Genomic DNA, 15,662 nt, shown 5'->3' with positions numbered 1-15,662 from the left:
ATACGTAGAAAGTGAGCACAATGCCCAGATGTGAAATGAAAGCAGAAGCTGATGAGTACAAATCGAAGGGAGTCATGCTGAGATTACAGACTCTGCCAGCCATAGCCCATTTGGAGGACTGTGTTCACATCTGGTTACAGCACTGCAAGAAAAAAAAAAAAAGGTAAAAAGGATTGTAGCACTTACAAATACAGCAGTACAGAGAAGGTCAGAGTCCTGATCCCAGTATCAAAGAAAAGAGGCTATGATGGTAGGACAGAAAACTTTATCTTCCATACAATCTAAGAAGCAGAAGCTTTAGGAACTATAATTGTTTTGGATTGCCTTGTGTACCCAATACCAACAATTAGGCATAATTCAATAGGCATCATTTGCCCTTAGATAGGCTTTTATCAGATGTGGTAAGGAATAAGAGGGCAATAAGAGTGAGAGGCATTCCTGCACACAGAAGTACACATAAGTCCTTCTTTTCTTCTCTTGGTTCCCTCCATGGTTGAAACATGTATGTAAACACTTTGGGGTAGTGGGGGGTGAGGAAAGAAATCAACAGGGAAAACAAACATTCTCCTGCTTTAAAGAAAACAGCACTAAATGACTGAAAATGAGGCATTCTCCTGCTTTAAAGAAAACAGCACTAAATGACTGAAAATGAGGCAATCTCAGTGGACCAAATAAATTCATCTCTCCTTCAGTATTGTATGTTTATAAGATGTGTGCTTTATAAAAAAGCACCACAATTCAGCCACTGTTTTAAGAAAGGGAAAGAAAAAAAGCCGCTCTTGGGACAGTTTGATTCTTGAGGTGGTTGTTGAGGTAATTGCCCATTTCTAGTCTGTTTTGTGTCCCTCCTGCCTGCACCAGCCCAGTAGTGCAGACAACTTTAACCCAGTCTGGTAGAGATGTAGAGGATCACTGACAGCTGATGGAAGACCTGCAGAGTGAGCCCAAGACTTGCTTGACACCAGAGGATCTGCATGAAGTTAAAGCCGTCATGAATGTCCCACCTAGGAGAGAGAAGAGTTTGACTCAGTCTCTGGACATTATTAGACTCCAGAAAACCCTCCTGTAGGGACCCACTCAGAAGGCTGAGGGGAGAGAGGAGAAACCCTGAACTTCTCTCCAAACTCAAACTGATTCTGAAATTAGTTATAGAAGACAGAGGACATTGTGGTTATCTTATTTTTATTTTTTAATTGTTATTATTCTACCACAAGGAAAAAACACAGTAAGACTACTATCTTTATCTGGCCTGGCCCTAGCCCAAGCAGCCGAGCTAAGGTTTAAGCATGTTTGCAGATTTTCTGGGTAGTTAGCTGAAATGAAGCACAGGACCATTATTTTTTTCTTTTAACCTTATGAAAACTGGAGGATGGTATCTGCCTGTGGAGCTTCATAATGCATATTTTAAGGAAGAGTAGGTCTACAAGTTTCAGATGCCAAAATGTAGTTCATTACACTTCAGCTGAACAAATTGCTGTACTAATCCCTCATCTAATGTGAGCTGAAGTACTTTACCTTGGTTCCTAGTCGTATTAAAAGCAATTTGAACATCCTTGTCAGAAAAAAACCCTTCAGTAGCACACAGAAAGGCTGACTGTGAAGAAGAACCTGACCAGAAAGGATGCCTTTTTAAATATAGTATCATGAAATTTTGTAGTGCCTAATATGTATTTCTGGTGGCCTGATACTTCAGAGGGTTACAAGATATGGCATTGCTGGAGTTATTTATGAGAAGTTAGATTGTTTTCTTGCAGTAAAGGAGACTCTCTCAACTGCAGTGGTTAATAAGGATTTTGGCTTGGTTTTAATCCACAGATTTTATAATGCTTTATTTTTTCAAATTACTGATACTCGTACTACAGAGTTAAGAATGGTTGTAATAGTAGTTGTTCCATTAAACAAAATTTGGACAGAACTCTCAACTGTAAGATGAATAAATATTCTTTTAAGTATGCCTCTTTGCTATTTGCACATTTGTGATACGAGACATTTGGAAATATTTGTATTGCGTGTTAAAACCTAATGGACCTCTCATGGCCTTGGGTAGGAAGCATTAGTCCAGCAGATTTTCCTAATACTGAAACAGTGCAAAGCGTATCATGCATGCTGCATCTTACAGCATTAAAAATCATTAGTGACTGGCAGAAGACTGTCTTTGTGGTTTACGCAAACAAGTGATTTTACTTCAGCTCTTAGATGGTAAAGTGTTTGCAGCAGTCCTCTGAAATATGGTATTGTACGCAGTCCTAAGTTGGTTTGAAAAGATAAGTAATGTAAGAGCAGTATCTTCCTCATGTCCTGGTGTGCCTAAAAGCTGTACAGCTTTCCTTCCTCATTATAAAATTTTAGCAGAGGTCAGAGTATGTCAAGGGACCAGCACTGGGACGGACAGCCTTTCTCTTTTTACCTCTAGGATTCAAATCCAGCCAAATCATTAGTAGCTGCAAGTTGTTACCACCCGGTGGCTAAGCACTCTATGTAAAATTAATTTGGTAGTCTCAGCCCAGTTCTGAGTAAACACATTTCCACTTTACAAATATGATGCAACCTGGCACTAATTGGCACCCTTGCTAGCAGCCTCATCAGAGGTGCCAAAATAACTGAAATGTTTCTTTGCTTCTAGTGGTGGTCTCTCCAGGTCAGCAGTGAAATACAGTGATGGGGCAGTATGGAGAAGATGGCACAGCTGTTGCCCTCGCTGTTTTGTGGACTAAGTCTGCAAAGTTGTCAGTCTGGTGCATTTCTCATGCCAATCCATGTAGAGTTATTAGGATTTTTCCACCACTGTTGGTGCACTTTCAGCAGTCTGTTGGCAGTCAACTTAGAAATCCTTTTTGCCATCTGTGTGGTTGATGCAGTGATAGCATAATAGCTAAGTGGTTCAAATGTGGGTTTGTATGGTATATTTAGGAACTCAGAATTACAGCCGGTGTAGGCAGAGCACATTGCTGACAGGTAGCTATTAATCACTTTTAGGCATTCTTTTCACTGCCAGCTGCTTTGTAAATGAGGATTGGCACATGGTAGATGAATACCTCCTCGTTGTCCAAAATGAAAGGAGTTTGTACCTTGTTTTCAGTGGTAGTGACCACGTAAATGTCAGCAACCCCAAATGGAGATCACAGATTTCAAAGCGAGACAGTGTTTTAATGTATGTAATGCCTGGAGGGATACAGGTTTTGGGGAAATAGTTATAAAGAGAGAGAAGGAAAATTCTTTCATGTTGTCTGTTTTGTGAGAGTAACTGTGTGTGTTTGATAACTTATTCAACTGAACAAGAAAGTCAGTTTGTGAAGTGCAGTCACTGACTTAATCTCCACCACAAAAGGCGGGGGGGGATTTGACTGCATTCACAAAGTAAGGGTGCCATTGTTGCTAGGGATTCCCCACTTGCTGTCAGTGGGAGTTACAGTAATTCATCTGGTATTCTTGTTGCATTGTAAAAAACCTCATGGAAATCTCAATATATAGACTGCTCCAAAAAGTGGTGTTGGTAGTTTGAAAAGAGGCAGGTTCCTCTAGAAACTTCTCTGCTTCCTTCAGAGTGACTGGTCTTCTGCCAGTGCTTTTGTGTGTGGTTAAAGTGACAGTGCCTCCAGGAAAAGCATGCAAAATGAAGCTCCTCACTACTTTTCTTAATTAAAGATGCCATTTATATCTGCCCCCACTTGTGAGGTTCTCAACTCAGGCATGTGTATAGTACCAGGTAACACTGGAAATTTTCACCTTGTGTTTGAATGGCACACGTTCAGCTTGAAGGTGCACGTGGTACACGTACAAGAGTTACAGTAGTCAGTCATTGCTTTTGCTTTTGCTTTTGCCTAGGCAGAAATTGCATTTTGTAGGACTACTTTTGCATGGAGTTGATCATGGCTCAAGCCTCCTTACTCAAGCCTCTAGTTCTACAGTTTAGTTTCTTTGAAATCTAATATTTAAAATACATTCAAATTTTCCTTCCAGAAGCTTTGGAATCTGCAACAAAATTGTGCACACTTACTGCTTTTCCATTATAATATTTTCAGGCTTAATATACTGCCTTATTCACCAAAGATCTCAACTTCTATCATAAAGCCAAAAAGCTTTATAGATCTGCAAATATCTATCTATATAGGGATAGATAGTGTATTTGTTCTGAAGGGAATGAAGAAGGTAGTATATTCTGTCTTGAGAAAGAGATCCACAGGCTTGCCCTTTGAGAATCAGTGTAGTTCCTTAGTTTTGATAGAGGTATGTCAGTTTGTGCTAGGTAATCAGCCAGCTCAAACTAGCTCTCTCTGCTCTGATTTGTTTCATTAGTACCATAAATGTGCTTACGTCTGTGCTGGGGTGCAGCGCCTCAGCTTCTTGGGCTTTTCTGATGGAGGTTGTAAAAGTGTATAGATGTTAGAAAGATCAATAAAGTTCATCCAGAAACTACTCACACCTTAGACTGCAAGAGACACAATTAATTTACTTCTGGGGAGAAATTACTCTGGGGATCAAAACTAGTCTGCGCAAAGTGGTAAACTGTTGAACCCCAAAAACTGGAATCTAGCAGGGCTGTTGTGCATTACCCTTGAGATCATGATTTATGAATATATGTACAATAGTATCCAAATGCCAGTAATGTGCATGCATGGTTAGAAACTTCCTTGATTTTTGTTTAACCGAGTATCTTCATGTCCCTTTATTATAAGAAAAGGTGAACGTAAATTGTCTGTTCTCTGTTCACCACATTGTTTGCTATTTTGTATGCTTTTACTAAGCTGATGTGCATTGGTCTCTTCTTGAAAGTAAATCAAGCTGATCTTTTACAGGGAAGTGGGGCTATGCCTTTTAAGCATTCTTTTATAGATGTTTTAGAACCATCTCTACTTCCTCTGTATCCACATAACAGGAGCTATAGTAGCATTGCCATGCGAGCACTGGCTGAAGGATGGAAGGTGGAGGAGTAGGGGGTGTTCTCAGTGCCATGAAATGTGCTCCCTTTCTCAGCTCCAGAAAAAAATATGGTAATAGCATGCATGTGTATACTGACAGCAGCAGTAGCTGAACTGCTTTAAAATTAGCTACTTTGTAACCAGGCAGATTTGCACTTTTACTTTTATACATATGAATGATTTTAATCCTTATTTTCCAAGAGAAGTTGGTACTGAGCTTCAGAGGTTTAGTGAATTAGAACACCTTTCAGTAAAGAGGTTTTGGAGCCTGAAAGCTTGCTATTCTGTGATCTCACCATTTACAGACCTAATTTTTAATTACTGTTTAGTTTATTCCAATATGATAAAGTACTCAGCTTAAATAAGAGATGCAGAAAAGTAGAACCCAAAATAAAACTCTTTCCTGTGGACTAGCTTCTTGAGCAGTCTTTTTAAGATGACTTTGTAAAAGAACATCAATGCAAACTGGAAAATGAGTATGGTATAGAAATAGCATTCATATGGAAAAGATACACTGTCTACCACCTTGCATTTTCAGCATACCTATTGCACGTAAATGACAATTACATCAGTGCTTTTTGTCTGCCCAGTGTCTACCTCTGCCTGTATAGTTCAATATAGTCTTCCTTCACTTACTTTCATAAACTTTTACAGTCCAGCATTCTTAGCTATTTCTGAGCTTGTGTAATATGCAGCCAAAATGAAATCTGAATTGGTATATTTCATACCTTGTTAGAGACAGAAAAACTAGAAGAATATGGGAGTTGGAACAAACAATGCTAGTGTAAGTTATGTGGTGTTGTGGTTTTAACCCCAACCAGCAACTAAGCAACTAAGCACCCCACAGTCGCTTGCTCACCCTTGCCCCCTCGGTGGGGAGGGTGGGGGTGGATGGGGGAGAGAAGCTGAAGAGCAAAAGAAGATGGAGCTGAAGAGCCCCATAGCAGCCACCACAAAGAAAATTAACTCTATCTCAGATGAAACCAGGACAGTATGAAAATTCATGGGTTGAGATAAGAACAGTTTAATAATTGAAAGAAAATCTAATAATAATAATCATAATAACAATAATAAAAAAATAATAAATAGTAATGAAAAAGAAAACAATGAAAGAGAGAGAAACAAAACCCAGGTGAAAAAAAACAAGTGATGCAATCGCTCACCACCCACTGACTGATGCCCAGCCAGTCCCTGAGCAGCAGTTGCTGACCCCCAGCCAACTCCCCCCAGTTTCTATACTGAGCATGATGTCATATGGTATGCAATATCCCTTTGGCCAGTTTGGGTCAGCTGTCCTGGCTGTGCTCCCTCCCATCTTCTTGTGCAGAGTATGGGAAGCTGAAAAGTCCTTGGCTTAGTATAAGCACTGCTTAGCAACAACTAAACCATCAGTGTGTTATCAACATTATTCTCATGCTAAATCCAAAACACAGCACTATACCAGCTACTAGGAAGAAAATGAACTCTATCCCAGCCGAAACCAGGACAGTATCCACCCCTTATTCTATACCATCTACATCACGTCCAGGTCCCATACTTTGCCATACATTTCAATTAATCGCCACCGATTTTCTTGTCTTTTAATATATACACACAGATATCATTCCCTTAGTCTATGGACCATCCCTCTAAAATGTCCGTTGGGTTCACTTAGTCCATGACTTTGGGTTCCATCTGTCATAACAGATAACAGAGGTCATAACTGTCTTCTTCAGGGCAGGAGAGATGGTGTGTCATGTTGGATTGTTGCATGCTGAAGCCAGTTCTGGTTCCATCACTGCTGCACTTTGCTCAGTTTCATCAAAATTCATTAATTTGCGTGATTCTTACTATGATATCATTGATATGGCATATAGCAACTATAGTAGTAATGATATACAGTATTATGTAGCAATTAATATCATACAGTTTGAATCATTGGCTATTTTCACCCAAATTCAAATCCCCTTGAGGTATACATCGGACTTCCCCATCCTTCTGCATCACCCACCAAGTGCACCCAGGTCCTTGAGCAAAAGCAATCCCATGAATGGGTTTACCTTTGCCTGAGACAGGAGTAACCCAGAGTGTCTTCCCCAGCGTATGTTTTATGTGCACTACAGGGACTTTATCCCCCTCTCCAGCACATAAAATGTTTGATTGGGCAGGGCCAGCTCAATTGGCAGATCCCCTAGAGTTGACTAACCAGGTGGCTTTTGCTAAATGTATATCCCAATGTTTGAACATCCCAACACCCATTGCTCTCGGTGTAGTCTTTAAAAGTCCATTGTATCGTTTGGTTTTCCTGGAGGCTAGTGCATGACAGGGGATGTGATCTACTCACTCAATGCCGTGCTCTTTGGTCCAGGTGTCTATGAGATTGTTTTGGAAATGAGTCCCGTTATCTGACTTGATTCTCCCTGGGGTGCCATGTCACCATAGGACTTGCTTTTCAAGGCCCAGGATAGTGTTCCGGGCAGTGGCATGGGGCATGGGATATGTTTCCAGCCATCCGGTGGTTGCTTCCACCATTGTAAGCACATGGCACTCACCTTGGCGGGTTTGTGTGAGTGTGATATAATTGATCTGCCAGGCCTCCCTATATTTATATTTCAGCCACTGTCCTCCATGCCAGAAAGGCTTTAACTGCTTGGCTTGCTTGATTGCAGCGCATGTCTCACATTCATGGATAACCTGTGCAATAGTGTCCATGGTCAAGTCTACCCCTCGATCACAAGCCCATCTATATGTTGCATCCCTTTCTTGATGACCTGAGGTGTCATGGGCCCACTGAGCTATACATAATTCACCCTTATGTTGCCAGTCCAGATCCACCTGAGGCACTTTAATCTGAGCAGCCTGATCCACACGCTGGTTGTTTTTATGTTCTTCAGTGGCTCGACTCATGGGTACGTGAGCATCTATGTGACGTACTTTTACAACCAGGTTCTCTACCCAGGCAGCAATATCTTGCCACAACGCATCAGCCCAGATGGGTTTACCTGTGTGCTGCCAGTTGTTCTGCTTCCATTGCTGTAAACACCCCCAACAGGGCATTTGCCACCATCCATGAGTCAGTATAGAGATAGAGCACTGGCCACATTCCTCATTCAGCAATATCTAAAGCCAGCTGGTTGGCTTTCACCTCTGCAAACTGATTCATTTCCCCTTCTCCTTCAGAAGTTTCTGTGGCTTGTCGTATAGGACTCCATACAATAGCCTTCCAGCTGTGATGCTTTCCCAGAATATGACAAGACCCATCAGTGAACAGGGCATATTGCTTCTGATTTTCTGGCAGTTTATTATACAGTGGGTCCTCTTCAGCACGCATCACCTCCTCCTCTTGTGATATTCTGAAATCTCTGCCTTCTGGCCAGTCCATGATCACTTCCAAGACTCCTGGGTGACTGGGATTTCCCATATGAGCCCGTTGTGTGATCAGCATGACTCACTTTACTCCACATAGCATCAGTTGCGTGATGTGTAGAGGGGACCCTCCCTTTGAGCATCCAGCCCAGCACCAGTAGTTGGGGTGCCAGGAGGAACTGTGCTTTAGTACCAACCACTTCCAAAGCAGCTCGAACCCCTTTGCATGCTGCCAATATCTCTTTTTTTCAGTTGGAGTATAGCAAGCCTTGGATCCTCTGTATCCCCAACTCCAAAACCCGAGGGGTTGACCTCAAATCTCCCCTGGTGCTTTCTGCCAGAGGCTCCAGGTAGGGCCATTCTCCCTGGCTGTGGTGTAGAGCAGATTTTTTATATCTTGTCCTGCCTGGACTGGCCCAGGGGCTACTGCCTGAACTGTCTCCAATTTAATTTGTTCAAAGGCTTGTTGTTGCTCAGGGCCCCATTTGAAATCATTGTTCTTCCGGGTCACTTGATAGAGAGGGCTTATGATCAGACTGTAATTTGGAATATGCATTCTCCAAAAACCTACAACGCCTAAGAAAGCTTGTGTTTCCTTTTTGCTAGTTGGTGGAGACATGGCTGTTATTTTGTTAATCAAATCCATTGGGATCTGACGGTGTCCATCTTGCCATTTGATTCCTAAAAACTGGATCTCTTGTGCAGGTCCCTTGACCTTACCTTGTTTTATGGCAAAATGGGCTTTCAGAAGGATTTGGACTATTTTCTTCCCTTTCTCAAAAACTTTTTCTGCTGTGCTGCCCCACATGATGATGTCATCAATATAATGCAGATGTTCCAGAGCCTCACCCTGTTCCAGTGCAGTCTGGATCAGTCCATGGCAAATGGCAGGGCTGTGTTTCCACCCCTGGAGCAGTCGACTCCCGGTGTACTGAACACCCTTCCAAGTGAAAGCAAACTATGGCCTGCATTCTGCTGCCAAAGGGATTGAGAAAAATGCATTAGCAATAACAATTGTGGCATCCCACTTGGCTGCCTTTGACTCCAGTTCGTATTGGAGTTCCAGCATGCCCGGCACGGCAGCACTCAGCAGTGCTGTGACTTTCACACTGGCCATATGGGGCTGTTAAAGGGTGAGCAAGTCTTACTGATTACTCCTTGGCTCTCCAGTTGATGAATCAGCTTATGGATGGGAATCGGGGAGTCTCGGTTGGTACGATATTGCTTCCGGTGCACTGTTGTGGTAGCAATTGGCACCCGCTGTTCTTTGACCCTCAGCAACCCCACAACAGAAAGGTCCTCCAAGAGACCAGGCAAGCTAGACAGCTGTTTGACTTCCTCCGTCTCCAAGGCAGCTATACCAAAAGCCCACCGGTACCCTTTTAGGTCCTTGAAATACCCTCTCCTGAGGTAGTCTATGCCAAGGATGCATGGAGCCTCTGGGCCAGTCACAGTGGGGTGCTTCTGCCACTCATTCCCAGTTAGGCTCACTTCAGCCCCCAATACAGTTAACTTTTGGGATCCCCCTGTCACTCCAGAAATACAGATGGGTTCTGCCCCTATATAGCTTGATGGCATTAGGGTACACTGTGCACCGGTGTGTACTAGAGCCTTATACTTCTGTGGGTCTGATGTGCCAGGCCATCAAATACACACAGTCCAGTAAACGCGGTTGTCCCCTTCCTCCACCTGGATGGAGGCAGGCCCCTGTAGTCCTGGTCATAGTATTGGTTACTCAGTTCTTGTAGATATGAGTCAGGAGTCCCTTCACTGAGATCAGAAGTAAGATCAGCCCTTCTGCTCTACCTGGGGAACAGCCCACTGGAAACGGGAGCAGCAATTTTCCTGGAAGAACCTCTCTTTGTGATTGTTTTTCCTTGCAACTCATGTACCCGTGCCTCTAGGGTTGAGGTAGATTTTTTCCATTGCGCTTCCTCATGTCCTCTCCATGGTCACGTAGGTAGAACCACAGGGTGGGCTGTGGTGTATCTCCATGTATCCTCTCTCTTGAGCAGAGGAATGCTTACTCCTAATGGCTGAGATACTGGTTTGTGCATGCGTGGAGCAGGACATACCTTCTTTAAATTGCTGGAACTCCTGGAACAGTTTCTCAGCTAGCATGTCCTGCAGTTTCTCCACAGCCAAGATGCAGGCCTGTAGGGAGGTAGAGAGACTCTCTTCATATTACCGGAGTTGGCCAGCCAATTCATCAACCGTTAGTTCCTCTCCATCTTTCCAGGTCATAACTGCCAATGAATTGGCATACGATGATGGTGCACTCCGTACAAACTTCTGCCACATGGGTAGTGTGCACTTGACTTCATCTGGATCTTTGGATAACTGCTTGTTGTCCAGGTCATCATGAATCACCTCCAGCATGGCTAATTCCCTCAGGTACTGGATACCTGTCTCTGTGGTGGTCTGCTTGCCTGGGTGACACATATCTTCCTTGAAGGGATAGTTTTCCTGCACACCGGACAGGAGTCGCCTCCAGAGGCTGAGGACTTGTGCCCCTTTTCCAATCACTTTGTCAATGCCCCCTTCCGTCGAAAGGGATCCCAGCTGTTTCGGTTCCCTACCCTCTAATTCCAGGCTGCTGGCCCTGTTATCCCAGCATCGGAACAGCCAGGTGACAATGTGCTCACCTGGACAATGGCTGAAATCCTTTCATGTATCTTGCAGCTCACTCAGGGAGAGGGATTGGGTGGTTACTGTCTCATTTATGGGTTCTGCCTCTTCGTCCTCCTGTTCCCATAATGGCCCTGGTTCATTTTCATCCTTTAGTAAACGAGTGGATTTGTGTATTTCTTCTTGTGTATGGGGGCGACTGATACAGCATGGGTTGGTCTTCGGTTCAGCTGCAGCACCTATGAAGGGGGTTGGAGTAGCCGCAACACCTGTCATTTTGTTGTCAGATCCAGAGACCTTCTCTTCCCCTTGAGGGTTCTGAATAGTGTTGAACAGGGCTTGGTAGGCATGGGCCAGGCCCCAGAACATTGCAGTGATCTGTGTGTCTCTGGAGTTGCAAGGGTGACAGCATACTTTTTCCAAATACTTTACTAGTTTTTCAGGATTCTGCACTTGTTCAGGGGTGAAGTTCCAAAACACTGGAGGTGCCCACTGTCCTAGGCATTTGCCCATGCTATCCCACACACCCTGCCACTCATAACTGTCCAGCCTTGGGGCAGATCTCTGCATGATGTTCTTAAATTGCTTACTAACCTTAGACAAAACTGAAACAATATTCCGAAGAAATACCAACAGAAGTATCTTGACTACCCGAGGATGTTCAAGATACTGAAAAGTTACAGTAATGAAGGAGGAAACATCATAGAAGAATGTAGTGAAGGTGTCATTCTGTATTTTCTCCATAAAAAACCTCTCAGAGGAAGAGGTAGAATTGCTAATTGTCTCCACGAGGTGGTACCTGAAGTACAGTAATGGCTTCAGTACAACACTCAGATACCGGATTAAGCTCAAGGCCAGTGTTTTAATAACAAATCTCCCAGGCAAAACATCACTAATCACTGCAGAGCACAGCAAACTACAAAAACCAACACCAGTCTTTAACATCTACAGCAAAAAAAATTAGCGTGGTGCAGATTAGATAAACTAATATCGAGAACAGATGCATCAACATTGTGACCGGCAACTGTTAACAGATCTAAATTCCTTAATACGCTCTGGTTAATCTGTTATTATCTCAAACCCTTTGTGCCCCACATTAGGCACCAAAAAAGACTGTTGTGGTTTAACCCCAGCCGGCAACTAAGCACCACCCAGCCGCTTGCTCACTCCCCCCAGTGGCATGGAGGAGCCAATCAGAAGAGCAAAAGTAAGAAAACTCGTGGGCTGAGATAAGAACAGTTTAATAGTTGAAAGAAAATCTGATAATAATAATAATAATAATGATGATGATGATGATGATGATGATGATAATAATAATAATAATATAATGAAAAGGAAAACAACAAGAGAGAGAGAGAAATGAAACCCTGGGGGGGGGGAGAACAAGTGATGCAACCACCCACCACCTGCTGACTGTCCAGCCTGTCCCCGAGCAGCAGTCCCTGCCCCCCAGACAAATTCTCCCCAGTTTCTATACTGAGCATGATGTCATATGGTATGCAATATCCCTTTGGCCAGTTTGGTTCAGCTGTCCTGGCTGTGCCCCCTCCCACCTTCTTGTGCACCTCCTCACTGGCAGAGTATGGGAAGCTGAAAAGTCCTTGACCAGTGTAAGCACTGCTCAGCAGCAACTAAACCATCAGTGTGTTATCAACATTATTCTCATGCTAAATCCAAAACACAGCACTATATCAGCTACTAGGAAGAAAATGAACTATCCCAGCTGAAACCAGGACATGTGTGTTCATTCTCATTGTCATGTGCTTTTAGTTTGGCACCATAGTTTAGGAGCTATGGTAGGTGAGGTCCTAGTAAGCATTAGAAGTGGAATTATTAATTTAATTTTCTTAAATAAATGAATGTTTAGTAGGAGTTAAAGCTGGTCAGTATTTGAGTGGGATTTACATTTTACTGTACTAATACAGTGGTTTTTTGACATTACAAACTCTGCTCTGAATTTGCCTTATATGTTTACAGTAGAAATTTCAAAATGTAACTCATGCTATATCAAAGATGCTAATAAAGGGCAGAACTGCAGAAGCGAAGTGATTCCTCTCTAGCCACTACTTAAGTAGTTTTAATGCGTGGATGTTTTTCTTAGGTATGATATTCTGGAACTACTTAACACAGTGACTGCTGCTTTGTCTAGACGTTTTTGATAATAGGTATCAAAATAGATGAATATGGCATTTGGGGTGTCTGTCATGGTATGTTTTTGTGACTTTGTTTTCTAGCTACTTGACATTCAGTGTGTTAGGTGAAGTGAGAACATTGGAGACCTATATTAAGCATTTCATATTGCAAATTAATTTAAATTATTAGCTGTGGGGCATCTGACTAATGTGGAAAATACCAAAATATCTTTGAGAACTCAAAATACCCAGGCACGGTTAAATTTTGGAATGAACTTCAGAGTTGTAATGATATGCAACTAAGAAAACATTTTGTGTTTTTAATTTTAGAATCTGCCACAAAATATTGTCTTGCTATTCTCTGAGCCTGGTGTCTATTCAAGTCCCACAGTTTTTCTGTTCCCTTGGGGATACACAGAACTGATCGAAAGAACAACATGATTGTATAACTATGTTCATGGAATATGTAATATAAATCAAATGCAAGAGGTATTAGAAATATTTTTTAAAATCAAACCTTGAGTTCAGTATGTGATGGAAAGCAAAATACTAATACTGGTAGGAATGGAAACAATTAATTTAATCACTCTCTATAGTTACTTGCTGTAATTCGTTTAACCACTTCAAAAAAATTATTCATTAGAAGCCATTTACTCAATATAATTCATTTATCCAACAGTATAATTCATTTGCTGCTTTATCCATTTACTCAGCATAATTAAGTCTCCTGAAATGAATGTATTTGTAAAGACTCACTGTCCTTTTATCAGGGCATTAAGATGTTTCAGTTAAGTTGAAAGAAAAATAAAAGTCTGTTGTCATAAAGCTTAGCTTCTTCATAAGCAACTTTGGTTGTGTTTATAGCTCATCTTCTGTCTGAATTGGTACTGATGCTGGTTGGAAAGCTCCCACCCCCAGTATCAGTACAACTAGAGTGTTAGCTGGTCATCTAAGAACTGCAAGTGTATTTGCTGTAGCCATGAAGAATCAGCATGCTTACATACCCTTTCAAGGCATTGTAAAGCATAGCATACACCTGAGAATAAAATGATCATATGGCAGCTCCGAACTGCTTGCTTATGTATGTAGAGATGACCTGTTCCCAGGGTCTCCATGATGGTGCTGGCTGTGTTGAACATACTTAACTAAATCACTAGGTGTGGTGAGCTAAGCCAGAGAGCAGAGCAAGAAGCTGCTGAGGAAAGAACAAAGTTCAATGGCTTTTTTTGTTTATTTGTTTTTGTTCAAAGTTCAAATAGTTTCTGTAGTGCAGGTGTCTGCGGTTTTGGTGGTTTGGGTCTTTTTTTTAATTCCCCTCCATAGATGGAAGCAAAGTATGGAATTAGTCTGCAGAACATGAACATGCTAAAATATAGCTGCCGTGTCCATCGTAGCTGTCTAGAGACCTACTGGAGACAGGCCCATGGAGTGCTTCAGGGAGGCTGGGATAAACTGCCCTTTGGAGAGGCAGAGGGAATATCCATTGATAATAAGGCAGTCAAAGTACCTCTTTTGGATTGGCCATCTAAGTATAAGTTCTGTTCCCTTTGCAAAGGTATGACGAAAGAATGGTATGTTCATTGAACTTGGAGTTGGCCATTTGATGGGGTATGAAGAATAAAGTTAGCAAAGTAAGAGTACAAACACCTGTCTGTTTTTTGCTTTAACTGAAAGGCTGATACTGTTATTGAAGCAATTTCTGGTTATTTCCCCACTCCCCCAAGCCTGCAAAGCAGACTTATCATTTGCAGAGGTTAATAAGCTCCTTATGCTTATAAAGAGATACACAGTGTAGGTCGGTATTTGCAGGAGTCAGGTGTTCTGCTCATATCAGGGTCCTGGTTTTGCCTCCCTCTGTTAGTCCATGCTTTTTAATTTAAGACCTGTAAGGCAAGCAAAATCTGTAAAGTGAAATGGCATTCGGTGGGTCTGCTGCTTGATCACACAGCTTTAGTGTAGACTTTCACCTGTTTCCAGGTCACTGGACTGTTCTGACACAATACTTCCTGAAACTGTTCAGTTGTCAGCTGCTCTTGTCAATGCCCTTGGCCTTTTCAGTTTTCCAAGCCACTTACTCACCTGCCTTTCTGGTTTCAGTGCTCTTTTTTTTCACACACACTGATTCAAAGGGCAGTTCAGGTACTAATGAAAAAAGGCAGTGAGGCTGGGTGAATGGCTGGCATGGGGTACAAGATGCTTCAATCTCCAACCTTCTGCTAAAGTGGTATGGTGTGTTTCTGCTCCTTGCTAAGAGTAGCAGTGAATACCTCATACGCAAAATCTCTATACACAAAATATTTCTCTTTAAAATGAAGAAGAGAATACATAATCATGTGACATAGCTTAGTGAATAATATAAAAGCAGTGTAATGTGATAATCAAAAATACTCACATAAAACTGTCTTTACTATTATATTACACATATGAAAATCAAGATTAATGGCACTTGCACTGTTCTTATAGAAAGCATTTAAAGGGAAAATACATTTCCATATAGATGATAACTTAGACCTTTATTTTATATTTTTGTGATCCTATGCCATTAAAGTTCTTAGTGTTTGGTCAGTAACAAAAAATACACAAGCACACATTTAAATACTTTTGTAATAATGTTACATGTTTATGTGATTCTTTCTTG

This window comes from Mycteria americana, chromosome 1 (genome assembly GCF_035582795.1).
Source record: "Mycteria americana isolate JAX WOST 10 ecotype Jacksonville Zoo and Gardens chromosome 1, USCA_MyAme_1.0, whole genome shotgun sequence".
NCBI lineage: Eukaryota > Metazoa > Chordata > Aves > Ciconiiformes > Ciconiidae > Mycteria > Mycteria americana.
The sequence above is the reverse complement of the archived record's forward strand: the minus strand, read 5'-3'. Positions refer to the sequence as shown.